The sequence below is a fragment of the Topomyia yanbarensis genome, chromosome 1 (genome assembly GCF_030247195.1).
Source record: "Topomyia yanbarensis strain Yona2022 chromosome 1, ASM3024719v1, whole genome shotgun sequence".
Lineage (NCBI taxonomy): Eukaryota > Metazoa > Arthropoda > Insecta > Diptera > Culicidae > Topomyia > Topomyia yanbarensis.
Window position 1 is genome coordinate 1,947,221 of NC_080670.1, and position 8,001 is coordinate 1,955,221.

Here is an 8,001-nt window from a genome sequence, read left to right on the forward strand (position 1 = left end):
ATTTTCCACAACGAACCTTATTGCTCCAGTGGGAGGCTGTGTGTTCCAGCTGTTTGCAATTAGTGCAGTTCATGGCCCGCGACACAAAAGACTAAGAGGTAGACGAACCTTGTCAAAGTGGGGGTAAGTTAGACACTGAGTTGACATATGTCCTCTACCTGCCAGCTGCGATTGATGCTGAATGCAATCGTTTGCCCTCCATTATCTTCACTGCCTAGAGCATGGGGTCTTTAAAATGGCCAACCCCGTGTGTCTGCAGATCCGCGCATTTCAAACTCGAATCGGTGACGACCCCACTTATTTCAATTTGGTTTGCTGGTGCATATACTCTGTACTCCTTTGCAAAAGGCCCATAGCCTACAATATCATTCGCCTGCCTCAAATTATTTACCACCACTTGAAGTTTGTTAGGGCGGATCTTAGATATTTGTGTCAGTGCCGAATATCGCTCCATTAGAAGTCGAGAAATCTGCAATAGATTCAAGCATTTTTGTCCTAGACCCGGAAAAAGTTCATGAAAGGCCCGATGGAATAGGATGGGTACAATTTCTGTAGTTGTGTATTTTACTTCGACATCCATCTCACTTTGGAGTGGGCCATTGTCAGGGGAAGTCATCTTTGCACGGACATATTCACTCTTATTCTTGTTTACAACGAGTGCGAGATTCGTATTCTCGTTTATGACAGCAAAATCAAATGGGCTTACTATTCGTTCGAACGTGATTGCCCTGTGCACGTTGGTAGGAGGGACAAGAATGGGAGTTGTAATATAATAACGATACTTATTTTGGATAACGGTATCCAGGCAGATCACAAGAAACGAAATACTGCTACTGCTCTGTTGATCGAATAACGGTTAACGCACACATACAAAAATGCCAAAACCTCGAAGAAGCGGAGAATGCACAAGATATCCTTGAAAGCGGATTTGCACTATTCTTTATAGTTTACATTGTACGGACTGGAAAGATCGACTTATCGCTCCGAAAATCACCGTACGAATGGAATTTTTTTTTTGGAAAGGAAATGATAATGAATCATTCTTCTGGAAGTTTATAATCTGCAGAACAGAAAAACTGCTCTATGGAAAGATTTACCCTTGAATCAGAGTCAGAGGAACTGAAAAAAAATGCTCCAAGAACAACTACCTGGAAGTTGAATGAAGAAATGATTAGTTTTTACCGAATAGCCTAAAAATTTTGGTTGATAAAACGGGGAGTTGATAAAATTGGGAATTTACATCGAAAGAACGATTTACAGGTGTTTGCTTGCAGAAATATTAATCACCCATCAGTGTAAAACTCTTTATGTGCCAGAATTTTTGTACAGTTTATATCTGAAACTTTTCAGATTAAAACATTGTAGATGGAAGCACATTTTGTATACAAGATTAAATGGTTAGTCTCTTCAAAACTGCGATGCGGAATTTCTTTTTTGGATTAGTAGATCAGTTGGTTTCACAGTTGTAGTAGATTTTGGGAGACACAAGGTGTGTTCTATTCGTTAAGTAAAATTTTTATTGAGAAAAAATATGGGTTCGTTTCGTGGTCACCAGTATCCAGTTTCATCATGTAATAAATACACTACCGATTTCATTGAAAATGTTGTAACAGCAAAAATTATCATTCGCCAAGAAAAAAATGCAACTTTACACTAAGCAAAATAGGCGTTCAAATCAAAATATTTCCAATTTTATACTCTTGTTTGTTGGTGCAGATGGTATGGCGCTAGTCATCGTATGTTCGATCCCCGCCCAGGCTTGCTTATCTGTGTCAGTAGTAATATAGCACTATTTCTGCAATTCTTCTATACGCTTTGAAGACTATTGAAACCGACCAAGGAAAACATTTTCCAAGTAGATTGTAGTGCCTTTTACGATTTGATACGGCATACAATCATAGAGTTACACGCTCATTCAAAACTACTCAAAATTTGAGTTTCCACTACTCAATTTCAAAAACCGGGGCAAACTGTCAAAAAATGAGTATCGATTTGAGTAGAATTGACTGAACTCTGGAGTAACCATGAAATTATCAACTATTTGAGTGAAAAAAAAACTTACTGGTGCACGAAGTGGAACAGCCCGCACACAAAAAATTGAAAATAGTTTCAAAAGTTGATTCAACAGCAAAAGAATCAACGAAGAGACATTCGGAAAACCAAAAGGTAAGTTTTCGCAAGTGTGGTTTCATTTTTAAAATAACATACTTTATTATTTTGCATATCCAGTAGCACGAGATCCCATTTAAAGGAAAAAGGAGAAAGGACCTCAGAATAAATTTATAAGCATCGTATTAACAACTAGAGATACAGGTAAGTGGAATTTTATATACAGATTAATGCGTTTGTATTATTAAAAAAACAGATCGGTTAAATTTCAAATTTTTTCTTTGCGTAAAAAGTACTCAAAATTGACATTTTGTACCCGAACTCAAAACTGAGTAAGTGAGGAAAACTCAATTTTTGACCATGTGCACTTTTTATGGAATTGAGTGGCTGGTCACTCACTTTTGAGTTATTATCAATGAGCGTGTATACTATCCAAGCTGCTATATAAAGAAGTGGAATTCTTTACAAATGAGACTTGACTATTTTTGTATAATAACGTGGGCAACGAAACAAAGTTAGTAAACAGAAAATGCAGTTATCCCTTGCTATTAAATCGGTCGTGATACTGACTCATGACACTCGTTATGCTCAAACCACACTCTGTATCTAGGAGAATCGAACAATTATGTGTCAATTCTGTTAACAAAATGCACTCCACGTAATTTTTTAAAAGAAAGGTTCATAACCATCGTGGTCGAACAATCCGCGTGCTCCAAATAATCAGAACAGAATGTATATCTACTGTATATCCACTGTACTCGCATCTTCCACGGTTGCACACAGCCGGTTGAGCGAGGTCTACTTCGAAGTCACCGACCACGGGTTCTCTGCTGAACATCACTGTCACTGGCATTTTTTCGGCATTCGCGCTACATCATCAATCTGCTGTAAGAGTGTTGTGATTAAAATTTGGTCAAACAAGATCGACGACGACCACAGCTCTGGCTTGTTGGGAGCGCTTCTTGGATACGACTAGCATATAGCGGCAACACACTTATTGGTCTTTTTCCGGCATGGCAGGAAGCCGAATCCCATCGAAAAAGATCGGAGTAATCATGTTGCTCCATGAAAAGGAATCGAAGTTTTCCAAACTCTCGTTAACGAAAAATTCCTGGTTAATTATCTCGGTTAGCAATGAAACTGTCGCTTTTCGAGCTACAGGTACTGACCGCCTGCCAAACCGGATATTAATAGCTAACTTCGACAGTATCATATATTCGAAAATATCTGCAACTTTTCCCAATCCTGTTGCTGCATAAAACATCTGTCCAGAAAACTGCTTGAAGCGTGTCTTGATCTAAGTTGCGTCATCTGTTTCCTCTCGATCGCACTTCGCCAGTGACATCTCGTACGGTGAGGATGGGGTTGTCGACGTAGTCCACGAAGCATATAAGCATGTGAGGTATCTTAAAGATAGTTCTGTTCATTTGCACACCAGATATTCGTATCGCAGTTAAAATCAACACGAAGACTTCTACATCTTCAGTAAATCATCTGAACAAATGCCAAGAAATTTTTTTTGTTTATTTATTCACCGCAAAGTTTCTTCGAGTAACAGTTCAACATTGGCGATTTTTGTTCTAACTCGCTTATTTGATACGACTCGATGCGCGAGCTTAACGGGGCCAGTGCGTGTGGAGATTCTTTTCCGCGGTGAAGAACGTTTTCAGTATCACAAGATACCGTCTCTAAGAATCATTTTGTTCACTTCCTTTGTTATCGCTTTTACCCATTTTATCATCACTGCTGTTTTCTTGGCGAGTATTGTTTTCGTTATGGCAGATATTTTTGTCTTGGGTACTCCCGCGTAGGGTTTTCCGCAGAGCGAGATTATTTACAGTGTTGACACGCGGAAGACTGATCGCCATTAGCACACAACTTGTTCTGAGAATCGACAGATCCAGATGGCAGGGTCATAAAAGAAGGAGTGGAATCTTCCCACCACATTCGCATCACTCAACATTCCGTATATGTTAGATTTAATATTTGTCTTTTTATATGTTCTAAAAACACTCAATTGGCATAAGACTTGAAGATATAAAAAAGATTGATTTGGAGCCATATTGCTCAATGTTGAGCAAGAATTTTAAGGAAGAAAGTAAAGAAAGGAATGGAATAGCATCACACGATCATGCTTAATGTCTCTCGATGACTTAACTTAACTGACTTGTCTATGACCGCAAGAGCCGGGATGTTTTGGCATTTTTATCAGCCGCAAATAACTCGAGTTTTATTCGTCGAATCGTATTTCATCTTCGAATAAGCTCTCAACTTCTCTTACGACAGTCTTATCTAGCAGCTTCTGGAGTCAACAATCGCCATACAGATACGCTGTGGAGAAAACATAATTCAGCTTGTTAACTAAATATTTTTTTCCGTTACTGGATTAATATTTCAATATCACAGTTCATCATTTGGGAATATGTCCTTTTTGCACTAAAGACTAGCTTTAGATTTACTCTAAGGTATGTGTAGGATTTCTGAGCATTTTCTGTTTGATGCGACGAATTGTCCCAACCGAGTTCCAGCTATTTCTCAATTGTTTCTGTTGTCGCTTTCGAAATCATTGTCGATATATGCTTGATGATCCGAAAACCGAAAAATGAACTGGTTGGATTCATGGTTTTCAAAATTGCTTTTGAAATATTTCCAATGTGTTTTAGAAATAAAACTTTCGTTATGAAATGCCATCAGCAAATAGCAACTTGCCACTAGCTGGAGCCACGCTCGTCTAACAATCGCTATACGGCCCTTGCGTGCAAACTTGTGTACAATAATGATTCACGCATGCCAACCTGTGTGCGATGGTGCTTTTCAACGTACTTTCATTAGACAGTTTTTTTTTCGGAAAAGTTTATTCTAGATTATATATCTGTTTTTTCTGTAATTTGAGTAAGAACGATCAGGAAGCCGAAAATTGGACTTACTGGACGACATGTGATGATGAGAATTTAGCCGCACATCAATAGGAGCCTCCAGTGTGCATCCAGGTATGAAATGGAATCATTCAAACGACGGAAAAGTAACTGACTGGGATTAATTTAAAAAATCAGTAGATTAGAACTCAGACATTGAACGATTCGGCTACCAAATCACTCCATTACGATAAATCTCAGTTTTCTTCCCGATCAATTCGACTCAACTGCCTTCCATCGTTCCTTATTGCTTTGAAGCATGTATTCCGAAATCGGTTTAACGGTAGCAATTGCTGAACCGTATCTGCGCAGAATATAGCACGATCGTTCCGTTTCGATTTCCGTTACCTTCCATTGCCAGTACGCAGAACGGGCAACACCCCTATCGAATTAGCTTCCGAAACACGTCGGCGGCATTTGGTACAATATGTGATCATCGCCGGTTGCTTTTATGGCGAATGTAAGTATTTAACCAAGTCAACAAACACGGCAGCTCTCGAGTAGAGATGGGCAATTCGTTCGCGAACGGTTAAAGTGAACTGGTTCTTTGAAGAGAATGAGCGAACGGAAGTTCTTTTTAAAAGAACGGTAGTTCTCAATTCTCTTCAAAGCGAATGAACTGAATATGACCCAAAGCCGTTTAGCGAATTTCTCGGACCGATTTTTAGGCGAACGAATGAAAATGAACTGACTTGCCGTCCCACAAACCGCTCTCTGTGCTCTCCCAGAATAAAACCGGCGAAGAACGACTCATAAGCGAACGACTCATCTCATTCTCTATTTCTCTAGTTATACATAATGAAGAAATCGCCACCATTGATGAACTTGTTAAGCATACAGATAATAGTTTGGGCAGCATCTGTTTGGTTCCTCTCCAAGAATCGAATGTTTTGAGAGACATTCGCTAGATACAAGTAAAATATCAGCTGAACGGAAGAACGGTTCATCTGAACTAGTTCTTTTTATAGAACTGTTCAGTCGGGAATGGTTCTTCGAAGTGAACTGTTTCGCCCATCTCTACTCTCGAGTGGCTATTGTTTTCCTGCAGCCGGCAGTTTGATTGGTTGGAACCGATGGAAGGAAGCAATTTGGTTTGTATAAAATTCCCGCGGCATTATCAATCAGCTGCGTTTTGTTCAATTTAGAGCTAGCCTGAAGTTGGAATGAGCTCTAAAGGTAGAGATGTTGCAGTATTAAACTAAAATGGCCAAAATAGATTGAGCTTTTTCTGGAGCTGATGCTAAAGCTAAACCCAGAGCTATTATTGCTAGAACTAAATCTAGTCTTATGTCTAAATTAACAAGACTCGAAACTAGAGTTGCTAATTTGTTTAGCGCTAAAGCTGTATAAATATGTAGAAACTACGTATTTGATCTCAATGACGGTATCCGTAATGTACTGGGAGAAATCCTAGCCTGGGAAAGGTACCGTAAGAGCAGCTGATTTGAAACGCACCGAGCACTTTTACTTACGTCGAAAGGCAATGCTGCAACGCCGTCTTCGAGCCGACGATGCCCAGGCCGGGTAATGCTCCTCGGTAGCATCCTTGCCTCCATTCACCAAACCACAATGTAAATAATATATAAATTAACGACAGCGATTGTTTACATCCACCACGCATGGCTACTATGATTTTTCTATAACTGCAAAAAAGGCGTTTGGAATTTGAGTTAAAGATGGATCTAAATCAAGAGCTGCAGCTAGAACTAAAGCTAGAGCCAAAGTGAACTTTAGAGCAAAAGCTAAATCTGAAGTTGTAAAACAATGACAGAGATGAAGTAAAAGCTAGAACAAACTAATTCCAGCTAGAGGAATGCAGCTGTCGCTCATAAGCTAAAACTAGAGCAACGAGACGCTTAGCATAGTGGGTAAACCGATGATCTAATGAGGAGTGAAATTCATCGCTTATTCGAGGAATTTAGCGCAAACACCCTATAGTGCTTAAGGGGAGGGTGAGAGTGTAGAACTTGTGCAACTACGGGACATGGGCGTGCATTTAATAAACGTCACTTATCTTCATAGATAGCCCGTTTTTTTTCCAATCAAACACCAATATTTATTGTTTGGAATTTGCTGTGTACTTAAAATAAACAAATGAAATGAGGTGCTACGTATACAGCTGCATAAATATTGCAGCCTTGATGGAGTGACGCGTGCCAAATGCATTCACGGCGAAGGTCAACCTGGCGAGCGGAAAAACAGCTCACTGGAAAATATACAGATCTTGTTCCTTTGGCGGGGTGATCGGAGTCAAACAGAATTTACCTATATTTTCCTAAATTCAAACCGGTTGGATATATTTCACGGGTGCCATATTATTTGTTGATGCAAAAAAAAAACAAATAAAAATATATCACTTAAGGAAGTTTTAAAAAATTGTCGCATAGAAGCTGGCTAGGAGTAGTTGGTATAGAAACACCCTTTTTAGGGCGCTTCGCCCCATTTGGTAGTACACCTCCAACTCTTCGTTGACACAATCAAATAAACAATCAAGTTTTCAGAATACTGGCACCAGAAAGAATTTGCAACCATTTACCAGTTGAGATCGTATTTTAATTCCAGATTATTCTAATTTTAGAATAATTTACAGATCGTTTGAGCGAATTACGCGTTGCTTATATTTAAAATTTACCTAAAAATTTCAGGTTTTTTCACCATTCATCTCGAGGACCGATGAAAGGTTTTTGTAGTATTCACGATGAGACATAATTATATGATACAGAAATATCATCAAATAAATGCTTAATATTTAAACACCCTAGTGAAAACACCCTTTCTTCGCAATGGATCGACTAGTTCTAGTTTGTGTGCACTGATGAGCCCCTGGAAAGATCACAATATTACAAACAAGTCACCTTCGACTCAAACTAGAAGCACATTGTTTACTAACATTGTTCAGTTGTATTTCCTCTAGAGCCATATCGCCGCCGAGAGATTGGCGAGCCCTTCCCTTTCACCTTGCGTAAACAGCTCTCCA